At 45.9% G+C, this 13,802-nt stretch overlaps 1 protein-coding gene and 1 non-coding gene across 2 annotated transcripts in view; one reads left to right on the top strand and one right to left on the bottom strand.

Annotated features, from left to right (window-relative positions):
* Positions 1–13,802, top strand: part of PUDP (pseudouridine 5'-phosphatase) — a 329,742-nt gene that overhangs the window by 296,636 nt on the left and 19,304 nt on the right. The gene's annotated exons all lie outside the window — the stretch shown is intronic.
* LOC130360009 (U2 spliceosomal RNA) lies at positions 8,257–8,443 on the bottom strand. The gene has a single exon (XR_008890519.1). It is a non-coding gene; the product is annotated as a U2 spliceosomal RNA (small nuclear RNA).

The following is a 13,802-nucleotide window of genomic DNA, read 5'->3' as shown; positions in this document are numbered from 1 at the left end:
GGTGTCTTATAGACACCGATACAAAATAATGTAGGGAGAGTGGATGCCTCTTCTTTTTGGATTCCTGAACTGTCTGGAGGTCCGAATGATTGGTGGCCTGTGTTCGGATCTGGACCACGGTCTGCCAGTTGAGTACCACTACCCTGAACAATCCATAAAAATAATTGTCCGCATGTGATAATGCAATAGCAATATTTGTTACTTATTGGTTTTAACATTTTTCTTTCATTTATTTTTTTAATGTACAAGGCACAGCCCTGTCGCTATGTCATTAACAGTAAATCAAGATAATAAAATAGACTACAGAAGCCTTTCAACCTTTTCAATGTTATCTTCATTAATACATAACACTGCATATGTTTACCCAGTTACATTAGCATGTAAATCGTGTTTTTTTTTCAGTGATTGATCTTAACATTTTTCCTGCTCTTTATCATTGATATTTTCTATAGATAAAAGATTTAAACATTTCTAAAAAGGCAAATATGCCACTCCAAGGTGATATATTGTGCACATCATAATAAGTGTAATTGTGATATTAGCTGTTGTTACGCCGAGCGCTCCGGGTCCCCGCTCCTCCCCGGAGCGCTCGCAACATCCTCGCTGCTGCAGCGCCCCGGTCAGATCTACTGACCGGGTGCGCTGCGATACCGCCCCCAGCCGGGATGCGATTCGCGATGCGGGTGGCGCCCGCTCGCGATGCGCACCCCGGCTCCCGTACCTGACTCGCTCTCCGTCGGTCCTGTCCCGGCGCGCGCGGCCCCGCTCCCTAGGGCGCGCGCGCGCCGGGTCTCTGCGATTTAAAGGGCCACTGCGCCACTGATTGGCGCAGTTGGTCTAATTAGTGTGTTCACCTGTGCACTCCCTATGTATACCTCACTTCCCCTGCACTCCCTCGCCGGATCTTGTTGCCATTGTGCCAGTGAAAGCGTTTCCCTGTGTGTTCCTAGCCTGTGTTCCAGACCTCCTGCCGTTGCCCCTGACTACGATCCTTGCTGCCTGCCCCGACCTTCTGCTACGTCCGACCTTGCTCTTGTCTACTCCCTTGTACCGCGCCTATCTTCAGCAGTCAGAGAGGTTGAGCCGTTGCTAGTGGATACGACCTGGTTACTACCGCCGCTGCAAGACCATCCCGCTTTGCGGCGGGCTCTGGTGAATACCAGTAGTAACTTAGAACCGGTCCACTAGCACGGTCCACGCCAATCCCTCTCTGGCACAGAGGATCCACCTCCTGCCAGCCGAACCGTGACAGTAGATCCGGCCATGGATCCCGCTGAAGTTCCACTGCCAGTTGTCGCCGACCTCACCACGGTGGTCGCCCAGCAGTCGCAACAGATAGCGCAACAAGGCCACCAGCTGTCTCAACTGACCGTGATGCTACAGCAGCTACTACCACAGCTTCAGCAATCATCTCCTCCGCCAGCTCCTGCACCTCCTCCGCAACGAGTGGCCGCTTCCGGCCTACGACTATCCTTGCCGGATAAATTTGATGGGGACTCTAAGTTTTGCCGTGGCTTTCTTTCGCAATGTTCCCTGCACTTGTAGATGATGTCGGACCAGTTTCCTACTGAAAGGTCTAAGGTGGCTTTCGTAGTCAGCCTTCTGTCTGGGAAAGCTCTGTCATGGGCCACACCGCTCTGGGACCGCAATGACCCCGTCACTGCCTCTGTACACTCCTTCTTCTCGGAAATTCGAAGTGTCTTTGAGGAACCTGCCCGAGCCTCTTCTGCTGAGACTGCCCTGCTGAACCTGGTCCAGGGTAATTCTTCCGTTGGCGAGTACGCCATCCAATTCCGTACTCTTGCTTCCGAATTATCCTGGAATAATGAGGCCCTCTGCGCGACCTTTAAAAAAGGCCTATCCAGCAACATTAAAGATGTTCTGGCCGCACGAGAAATTCCTGCTAACCTGCATGAACTCATTCATCTAGCCACTCGCATTGACATGCGTTTTTCCGAAAGGCGTCAGGAGCTCCGCCAGGATATGGACTTTGTTCGCACGAGGCGTTTTTTCTCCCCGGCTCCTCTCTCCTCTGGTCCTCTGCAATCCGTTCCTGTGCCTCCCGCCGTGGAGGCTATGCAAGTTGACCGGTCTCGCTTGACACCTCAAGAGAGGACACGACGCCGCATGGAGAATCTTTGCCTGTACTGTGCCGGTACCGAACACTTCCTGAAGGATTGTCCTATCCGTCCTCCCCGCCTGGAAAAACGTACGCTGACTCCGCACAAAGGTGAGACAGTTCTTGATGTCAACTCTGCTTCTCCACGCCTTACTGTGCCTGTGCGGATATCTGCCTCTACCTTCTCCTTCTCTACTATGGCCTTCCTGGATTCCGGATCTGCAGGAAATTTTATTTTGGCCTCTCTCATCAACAGGTTCAACATCCCGGTGACCAGTCTCGCCAGACCCCTCTACATCAATTGTGTTAACAATGAAAGATTGGACTGTACCGTGCGTTACCGCACAGAGCCCCTCCTAATGTGCATCGGACCTCATCACGAAAAAATTGAGTTTTTGGTCCTCTCCAATTGCACTTCCGAAATTCTCCTTGGACTACCGTGGCTTCAACGCCATTACCCAACCCTTGATTGGTCCACAGGAGAGATCAAGAGCTGGGGTACTTCTTGTTTCAAGGACTGTCTTAAATCGGTTCCCAGTACTCCCTGCCGTGACCCTGTGGGTCCCCCTGTAACCGGTCTCCCTAAGGCTTATATGGACTATGCTGACGTATTTTGCAAAAATCAAGCTGAGACTTTACCTCCTCACAGGCCTTATGACTGTCCTATTGACCTCCTCCCGGGCACTACTCCACCCCGGGGCAGAATTTATCCTCTGTCCGCCCCAGAGACTCTTGCTATGTCTGAATACATCCAGGAAAATTTAAAAAAGGGGTTTATCCGCAAATCCTCCTCTCCTGCCGGAGCTGGATTTTTCTTTGTGTCCAAAAAAGATGGCTCCCTACGTCCTTGCATTGATTACCGCGGACTTAATAAAATCACGGTAAAGAACCGCTACCCCCTACCTCTTATCTCAGAACTCTTTGATCGCCTTCAAGGTGCCCACATCTTTACCAAACTGGACTTAAGAGGTGCTTATAATCTCATCCGCATCAGGGAGGGGGACGAATGGAAAACTGCATTTAACACCAGAGATGGACACTTTGAGTATCTAGTCATGCCCTTTGGCCTGTGCAACGCCCCTGCCGTCTTCCAAGACTTTGTTAATGAAATTTTTCGTGATCTCTTATATTCCTGTGTTGTTGTGTATCTGGACGATATTCTGATTTTTTCTGCCAACTTAGAAGAACATCGCCAGCATGTCCGCATGGTTCTTCAGAGACTTCGAGACAATCAACTTTATGCCAAAATGGAGAAATGTCTGTTTGAATGTCAATCTCTTCCTTTCCTAGGATACTTGGTCTCTGGCCAGGGACTACAAATGGACCCAGATAAACTCTCTGCCGTCTTAGATTGGCCACGCCCCTCCGGACTCCGTGCTATCCAACGTTTTTTGGGGTTCGCCAATTATTACAGACAATTTATTCCACATTTTTCCACTATTGTGGCTCCTATCGTGGCTTTAACCAAGAAGAATGCCAATCCTAAGTCCTGGTCTCCCCAAGCGGAAGACGCATTTAAACGGCTCAAGTCTGCCTTTTCTTCTGCTCCCGTGCTCTCCAGACCTGACCCATCTAAACCCTTCCTATTGGAGGTTGATGCCTCCTCAGTGGGAGCTGGAGCGGTCCTTCTACAAAAAAATTCTTCCGGGCATGCTGTTACTTGTGTTTTTTTTTCTAGGACCTTCTCTCCGGCGGAGAGGAACTACTCCATCGGGGATCGAGAACTACTGGCCATTAAATTGGTACTTGAGGAATGGAGGCATCTGCTGGAGGGATCAAAATTTCCAGTTATCATTTACACCGATCACAAGAATCTCTCCTATCTCCAGTCTGCCCAACGGCTGAATCCTCGCCAGGCCAGGTGGTCGTTGTTCTTTGCCCGTTTTAACTTTGAAATTCATTTTCGCCCTGCCGACAAGAACATTAGGGCCGATGCTCTCTCTCGTTCCTCGGATGCCTCGGAAGTAGAGGTCTCTCCGCAACACATCATTCCTCCTGACTGTCTGATCTCCACTTCTCCAGTCTCCATCAGGCAAACTCCTCCAGGGAAGACCTTCGTTTCTCCACGCCAACGTCTCGGGATTCTCAAATGGGGTCACTCCTACCACCTCGCAGGCCATGCGGGCATCAAAAAGTCCTTGCAACTCATCTCTCGTTTCTATTGGTGGCCGACTCTGGAGACGGATGTTGTTGATTTTGTGCGGGCCTGTACTGTCTGTGCCCGGGATAAGACTCCTCGCCAGAAGACGGCTGGTCTCCTTCATCCTCTGCCTGTCCCCGAACAGCCTTGGTCTCTGATTGGTATGGACTTTATTACAGACTTACCCCCATCCCGTGGCAACACTGTTGTTTGGGTGGTCGTTGATCGATTTTCCAAGATGGCACATTTCATTCCTCTTCCTGGTCTTCCTTCAGCGCCTCAGTTGGCAAAACAATTTTTTGTACACATTTTTCGTCTTCACGGTTTGCCCACGCAGATCGTCTCGGATAGAGGCGTCCAATTCGTGTCAAAATTCTGGAGGGCTCTCTGTAAACAACTCAAGATTAAATTAAACTTCTCTTCTGCTTATCATCCTCAATCCAATGGGCAAGTAGAAAGAATTAACCAGGTCCTGGGTGACTATTTACGGCATTTTGTTTCCTCCCGCCAGGATGACTGGGCAGATCTTCTACCATGGGCCGAATTCTCGTACAACTTCAGAGTCTCTGAATCTTCTGCTAAATCCCCATTTTTCGTGGTGTACGGCCGTCACCCTCTTCCCCCCCTCCCTACTCCCTTGCCCTCTGGTTTGCCCGCTGTGGATGAAGTGACTCGTGATCTTTCCACCATATGGAAAGAGACCCAAAATTCTCTTTTACAGGCTTCATCTCGCATGAAAAAGTTTGCCGATAAGAAAAGAAGAGCTTCCCCCATTTTTGCTCCCGGAGACAAGGTATGGCTCTCCGCTAAATATGTCCGCTTCCGTGTCCCCAGTTACAAACTGGGACCACGCTATCTTGGTCCTTTCAAAGTCTTGTGCCAAATTAATCCTGTCTCTTACAAACTTCTTCTTCCTCCTTCTCTTCGTATTCCCAATGCCTTTCATGTCTCTCTCCTTAAACCACTCATCATCAACCGTTTCTCTCCCAAACTTTTTTCTCCCACTCCTGTTTCCGGTTCTTCTGACATCTTCTCCGTGAAGGAGATACTGGCCTCCAAGACGGTCAGAGGGAAAAAAAAAATTTGGGTTGATTGGGAGGGCTGTGGTCCTGAAGAGAGATCCTGGGAACCTGAGGACAACATCCTAGACAAAAGTCTGGTCCTCAGGTTCTCAGGCTCCAAGAAGAGGGGGAGACCCAAGGGGGGGGGTACTGTTACGCCGAGCGCTCCGGGTCCCCGCTCCTCCCCGGAGCGCTCGCAACATCCTCGCTGCTGCAGCGCCCCGGTCAGATCTACTGACCGGGTGCGCTGCGATACCGCCCCCAGCCGGGATGCGATTCGCGATGCGGGTGGCGCCCGCTCGCGATGCGCACCCCGGCTCCCGTACCTGACTCGCTCTCCGTCGGTCCTGTCCCGGCGCGCGCGGCCCCGCTCCCTAGGGCGCGCGCGCGCCGGGTCTCTGCAATTTAAAGGGCCACTGCGCCACTGATTGGCGCAGTTGGTCTAATTAGTGTGTTCACCTGTGCACTCCCTATGTATACCTCACTTCCCCTGCACTCCCTCGCCGGATCTTGTTGCCATTGTGCCAGTGAAAGCGTTTCCCTGTGTGTTCCTAGCCTGTGTTCCAGACCTCCTGCCGTTGCCCCTGACTACGATCCTTGCTGCCTGCCCCGACCTTCTGCTACGTCCGACCTTGCTCTTGTCTACTCCCTTGTACCGCGCCTATCTTCAGCAGTCAGAGAGGTTGAGCCGTTGCTAGTGGATACGACCTGGTTACTACCGCCGCTGCAAGACCATCCCGCTTTGCGGCGGGCTCTGGTGAATACCAGTAGTAACTTAGAACCGGTCCACTAGCACGGTCCACGCCAATCCCTCTCTGGCACAGAGGATCCACCTCCTGCCAGCCGAACCGTGACAGCTGTTACATGGTTTGTGGTAACATTAAAAAGCTGCTGTGCATTTCATAAGAGCAGGTTTTTTCTCTTAGGTAATTTTTATTTTATTTTTATTTTTTATATATGGTTGAAAAATGATAACAGTGTCAGAAGCAACTTAACCCCTTAACGACAATAGACGTATATTTGTCATTCCAGCTAGCTCTGATTTTTTTTTCTGCAGCTCCCACTATAATTCTTCCATTGTCCATTATCTACCAGCAGGAGGGTAGCGGACGGAACTTTTATCCTCACTCACTTAAACCATTGTTGTGTGTGAGTTTACACAACCACATGCGGTAAGCACAATTTTCCCAGGATCTTCCACCAGTGGTGTTTCACTATAGAGCACATTTATGTGTTTTATTTTTGGGTAGCTTAGCTGAAGCTGCAGAGTGCTGATAACACTAATCAACACTAATCAATGGGGACTAGAAAATAGTTTAAAAAAAAAGTTAAAAAAAATGTGATTTAACCCCTTCCTTAATAAAACTTTGAATCACCCCCTTTTTCTCATTTAAAAAAAAATTTAAATAAAAATCAACATAAACATATATCACACCACCGTGTGCGTAAATGTCCGAACTATAAAAATATTATGTTAATTAAACTGCTTGGTTAATGGCATATACGTAAAAAAAATTCCAAAGTCCAAAATTGCATGTTCTTGGTCACTTTGTATACCATAAAAAATGTATATGTATAAGACGCGATCAGATAGTCCCATCAAAACAAATATGGTACCGATAAAAACTTCATATCACATCACAAAAAAATTTGCCCTCATATAGCCCCGTATGGGGAAAAAAAAAAGTTATAGGGGTCAGAAGAGGACATTTTAAACATATAAATTTTCGTGCAAAATCGTGCGTGTTATCATTTTTTACCAGAAGTAAAACAAAATCAAACCTATACATTTTTACGGAAAAGTGCACTGTGTAGAATCGGAAGCAGTCAAATGTTTCAAAATTGCATTTTTTTTTTTCAATTTTGCCCCACATATATATATATATTTTTTTGTTTCACTGTTGGCACAAAAAGTAAGCCCTCATATGGGTCTGTAGGTGCAAAATTGGAAGAGTTATGATTTTTAGAAGGGGAGGAGGAAAAAATGAAAGTGCAAAACCAAAAAACAAAAAAAAAAAAACCTGCGTCCTTAAGGGGTTAAAGGAGATATCCAGCAGGGGGGGGGGTTTATTCAAAAGAACGCACATTCTACTTTATATGAAAAAATAAACCTTTGCTTACCTTTAGCACTCCTGTGGTTCCTCCGGTGTCCGACTTGGGTCCCCGGCTGTGAGAAAGCATGACACTTGGACCCTGACGTCAGGCCGGAGAGAGTGTCATACTGTCGCTCAACCAATTACTTTTTTTTCTAAAGCCGAGGAACCCAAAGTGCAAGAAAAAGTGCAAACGTGTTACACTAAAAAAACGTGCACAAAGGATGCGGTCTATCGCAAGCCCTTCTCCGATAAGAGAGAGGCCCCCCAACAAACCTTACCCTTCTCCTCTGGACCAAATGGTACCTGCGAGGTTCCAGGTTTGATGTCCCTTTTCGCCGAAGCTACTAGGGGACCACAAATGCTCCCGGCATCCCCCTTGGCGTTAGCCAAGGTATCTGCCCGCAGAGCCGATAACGGTAGGTACCCTGCCAAACCAGGAGTACCCGGGGTGTTTGCAGGGAGGTGCAGAACCTAATGGCCACACACACCTCCCCTAGACCGCCAGGAGGGACACCCGGAAGGGCTACTGCATCCAGACAAATCCTGTGAACACACAACACGCAAAAAGTGACACAGTGAGACAAAAAGAAATAAATAAGTGAATGTGTGCAGATATACTGCCCGGACATCCGGCCGGATCTATAAAAATTTCTCTGATCCTAGCCAGAAGGCCGGGAATCAAGAGGTGAGTGCCACAAGGTGAAGAGATTATGGTGCCCGTGCTTCAACTCAGTGAGCCAATACTCCCAGTGAGTTTCGGAACCTCGGGGTCATCACTCCCCGAGGCACAAAAGTACCTCGGCTCTAGACCCTCTCAGCCTCATGGCGAGACCCTGAGGGAACAGGTCACATCGGGGCAGCCGTCGAGCTGATTCCTCAGAACCAGCACCGGAAAGCCCCAGTACACCTGCATCCTCCATGCAGCACCCATCCCCACCAGCCCCATACCGGCGGAGTTTGCCACCGGCATGAAAACTGATAAGAACAGATACTACACTTGGTCTTAGCCAAAAGGCCGAGACGCTCAACCAATTACTGGCTGCAACGATGCCCCGCCTCGATCAATGACAAGCAGTAGGGCACACAGGGCCGCAATGTCACGCTGGGCCCAGGAATCATACTTTCTCACAGGAAGAGGATCGCAGCTGGGGACCGGAACAGGACACTGGAGAAGTGCTGGAGGTAAGTAAAGGTTTATTTATTTTTTATATAAAGTAGAATGGGCATTCTTCTGAAAAGTGTCTGGCTCTGAAAAATAACACAGAGCTGACCTTATTTCCTTATCTCTGCCTTCTTTTTAGTCAATACCATTTTCATATGAAAATCTGTGTGGTGGGCGGAGCTTCTAAGTGGCACATGATTGCTTTGAACTTCATTTCCCAGCAGTCATTAGTGCAGATTCTCATTCCTGTGCTGCATCCAGAATCTAATCTTCATAATGGTAAAGGTATCCCCTCCCCCACTCCCCTATCAAGTGACTTTAGTGTTACAGACTGTAATATAAATGTATTAATTCATTTTTATGGCAGACATCTGAAAGCTTACCATCAGAATTCTGTTGCGGATGTGTTGTAGATGTACAGTATGATTTGTCATGCACAAGAGCTAACCTTTTATTTCACTTATTTTGCAGCAAAAATGTGTACGGTACATCGGTTACAATGTATTGTATTATATTGACTGTACGGTCTGTCAATTGGTGTGAGGAAGACAGTCCCGTATTCATATCTATGCTAATTTGTACACTATGTATCATATTTATGTATTTTTACACTATGTGTTTGCACATATATACTTCCTGTGGGTCACAAGACTCTATGCTTGATAATGGTAGCAAGGGCAGCCGAAACGTTGCAATGTATTTGCTTGATGGAATAAAGCTACTTGTTTGATTTCATTGAGTGCTGCAACATTTTTCCATTTTCCAGAAATATATATAGTGGTCCCTCAACATACGATGGTAATCTGTTCCAAACGGACCATCGTTTGTTGAAACCATCGCATGTTGAGGGATCCGTGCAGTGTAAAGTATAGGACAGTGGTCTACAACCTGCGGACCTCCAGATGTTGCAAAACTACAACACCCAGCATGCCCGGACAGCTGTTGGCTGTCCGGGCATGCTGGGTGTTGTAGTTTTGCAACATCTGGAGGTCCGCAGGTTGAAGACCACTGTTAGAGGAAGTTGTACTCACCTGTCCCCGACGCTCCGGACCGTCACCGCTGGCCGGGATGTCGCCGTCCATCGCTGTCGCCGCGTCCCCGAGGTGTCCCCGACGCTCCGGCAAGGCCTCTGCTTCCCCGTCATCCGCGCGCTCCGTCGCCGCCATCACGTTGTTACACACGCCGCTCCTATTGGATGACGGGACGGCGTGCGCAGCGACGTGATGATGACAATGGAGAGAGATGACAATGGAGAAGGACGACGATGGAGAGGATCCCGAAGAGGACGATTCGGAGCCCCGAGGACAGGTAAGAGACATCACCGGAGCTCACGTGGCACCATAAACGGCTATCCGGCGGCAGCTGAAGCAGTCAGCGCTGCCGGATAGCCGTTTATGCGATGGGCCCGACATACAAAAGCATCATATGTTGAAATTATCGTATGTCGGGGCCATCGTAGGTCGAGGGGTCACTGTATGTATATATATATGTGTGTATATATATATATATATATATATATATATATATATACACTAATTCTGATAAATAACAGCCCCCAGAGATGTTGGCATTAGTGTTGCCAAAAGAGCAATGAAAACTCCCCTATTGCTAGTTTCCCAAAATTGGCATATATAAATGTTTATTACCACAACGGCTAGATGGTGGGATAGAAATGTAACAATGAATTAATGAGTAAGTAAGCTAAGAATTTTCCATATGACCTCCTGAACATTTTTCAAATATTGGTTACAAGTGACCCCGGATCAAGCTCTATTTGGCTGGCACCCAATATATGTACAAAATCCAAAGTGCTGCTGAATCAACCCCCCCCCCCCACACACACACACGTACGCACACACACACACACATACGCACACACACACATACGCACACACGCACGCACACACATACGCACACACGCACACACACACATACGCACACACATACATACGCACACACACACATACGCACACACGCACACACACACATACGCACACACGCACACGCACACACACACATACGCACACACACACATACGCACACACACACACATACGCACACACACACACATACGCACACACATACATACGCACACACGCACACACACACATACGCACACACACCTCTCGGTCTCTCATTCTCTCTCTCTCTTAATCTATTCTTGATCTCTGTTCAATGACTATAATAAATTATGAAAACACATAACTGTATATATTAAAACATTTAGTACATTGTAATTTTTACTATTTTTGCTTTTCTCCCCTAGGACTATAGTACATTTATATAGTAAAAAATTTTTGTTGGACTTTTCTTAATTATTTTTTCCCCTTAGTCTAGAAGTGTGCTTCTATTGTTACAAAAGCAAAATCAGCTATTCAGCGCTATATTCTTATAGATCAGCTAAACCCTCTGAGAAAATAGACTTTAGGTGCCCCCTGAGAGGCCTGCTTGAATGCCAGTGTCAAGTTTGTCGTAAAGCAATGGTAAAAACAATTTTGCTCTTTGAAACATGTCACAGCAGTGGCGTCTAACACTGATGTGTGCATTCAATGCAAAGCATAAAAATGACAGACTTCTTTTTCTTATCCTTGTCATTTTCCTATAGATATTTTTAAATATGCTGACATATCTTTCTTTTCACAATTATTACCATCTAGTGAAAAAAATATGTATTGTGGAAATGCATGGTGAACTTCATTGTACAGCGTCCAAGCATAAGTGGCAAGTTTTTTAGCCCTTCGTAGGTCCTACCCACAGAAAGTGTCTCTCTATCCCTCCAAATTTTTCTTTTGTTCAGTAAACAGCTTTTATATTATATACACTCATATATTAAGCAAAAACAAAGTAAAGAATTGCAAATAGGTGAAATATTTCTAAATAACTGCTAACAGCAAATATGCCATCAATTTGGGATCCAGACAAGATAGGATAGGGTACTTCCCCATTAAACACAACTCCTCTAGGCACAAGCCCATAAGGGCCTAAAGGCAAATACCCCTGGCCATATGGTTATCCAGTGTTACCACCAGAAAGCGCTTTAGTGAAGTGACATTTCTCAGTTGTATGGCCAATAAGTTTGGCAATAAGTGTGGTATCCAGTAGTTGGACCCTCAATTTCAGACACTCATAATTAAGACAACCTTTTGATCTTATGATGTAATAACATATATGATGTACACCTTAAAGCGTACCTGTCATAGTGCAAAAAAGAGAGAGATATGTTACTCAGGACCCAATCCTGATCATGTGCATATAATTTTTATGTGTCTCGGACCTATATATCCAGAGATATAAGCATTTATCTGCTGGTGAGTTACTATTTCATTGTGCAGGCTGGAGGGGGCGTGTCAGTCTGTCGCCCTCACAGGAGCAAGCCTGGGCAGTCAGCCAATCAGTACTCTCTACTCTGTAACCCTTTCCTGTCTGGTTTTATTCTGTGTCATGTGTCAGAGGAAGATACTTGGAGCTTGCCTGCAGTAATCAGAAGACATTATGGTAAATTCATAACAGGATAAAATGTATAAATATAAGAATAGATCTTTATAAAATTAGTGCAAGGATTTTTTAGATAAAAGTACAGCATTTTTATGAATACATGTTCTATCTGTTTTATCTTCTCCTAGTAAAGCTGGATGATAATCAGCATAGCTGTCACTATGTGTGTCATTCATCTTTCACAGACTCCTGAATGTAACAACTGAAGCTGGAATGTTTGTAAATAACTTTGTTAAAGCAGTTTTGCTTCCAGCTGTTTTAAAACTACAGCTCCCAGCATGTCCACACATCCTTTATCTGTAGTTTTGCATAGACAATAGAAATCTCCTATACTGGATACCCGTATGCTTTAGTCTGTCTGGCTAAAAGACAGGCGACCCCTAGTGGTGGCTATTGTGAGCTTGAATATCAGGTGAAAATAAAAAATAAAAATTAACAGGTGTATATTGTGAAATGTCATATTATAATGAGTCCTGCAATATATGAGAAATTTTTAACAATGACAGTGCCTCTTAAAGTCATATCACAAAAAATAGTATGTTACTCTCTAGGTCATGCAGATGCTTTACATGTATTTTTAAGGGGTCTAGCTTCTGTATTTGGCTCACAAACCCCTAGGTTCTGCTGCTTACTCATTCAGACATGCACTGCTCAAAAGGAGGTGTGTCTGAGGCAAGTACAGAGCCTGCCCTCACTCACCATCCATGCATTCACATCTTCTCTGAGTCTTCTTTGCTGGGTCCTCCAACTGCGGTGGCCAGTCCTATAGCATCATCTATAGGATTAAATTAACAATATCATACATATACAGTACTTAGATAATGTTAAAATATTCTTGTTGCAGAAGAGGGTCAGAAAATTCATATATATATATATATATATATATATATATATATATATATATAGCCAAGAAAATGGATAGGCACTGTGAAGGACTTCCAGTCCCAGTGGGTGCTATGCTTCAGAGCGCCTGGCTCACAGTCCCAAAGTTCAAGTAAGTAGAGAATGAAGCGGCACTCCAGAAAGGATTCATTCCAAAAGGTGTTTTAGTCACTCATCAAGTACAGGTGCAACGTTTGGGTCCACAATCCGGACCTTTCTCTGCTTCAGAAAAAGGTTTGGATTGTGGACCCAAACGTTGCACCTGTACTTGATGGGTGAATAAAACACCTTTTGGATTGGATCCTTTCTGGAGTGCCGCTTCATTCTCCACTTGCTATGTTACATCTTGAGATTACAAAGTGTAACAAGACCAGGAAAGTAGTCACCAAATATTTAGCATAAAGTCTTATATTACTTGTGAGTCTTACCATGTAGTATATTGCATTGTTCATTAAATTTGTAAAGCCCAATATTTTGTGTCCGCTACTAGAAAGCTAAAACAAAGGTTATCACAGGCGCAAGTGCCTTAGATACTATTCAGTGGTATGTTATTGGGAGCTTCTAGGCACATTTGAGATAAAAAAAAGTGGAAGTTTGTCTTCTCTACGGGTTTTCCCTATTGAGCGTGTTGTAAGACCTTCCTATGGAGGGGGGGGGAGGGATTGGTGATACAAACTCCTCATATGGGAGGCTTTTTGAATCATCAAGCTGGGAACCAGATCCCCATTAAGTATAAACAACAGCTCATATATTATGTTATATGTCATATGTGTGTTTAGTTCATATAATATCAACTGTCTTAGACTACTGGTGCTCATACGAATAGGTGTATATCCTGACCATTGAG

Source organism: Hyla sarda, chromosome 2 (genome assembly GCF_029499605.1).
Source record: "Hyla sarda isolate aHylSar1 chromosome 2, aHylSar1.hap1, whole genome shotgun sequence".
Lineage (NCBI taxonomy): Eukaryota > Metazoa > Chordata > Amphibia > Anura > Hylidae > Hyla > Hyla sarda.
The sequence above is the reverse complement of the archived record's forward strand: the minus strand, read 5'-3'. Positions and strand labels throughout refer to the sequence as shown.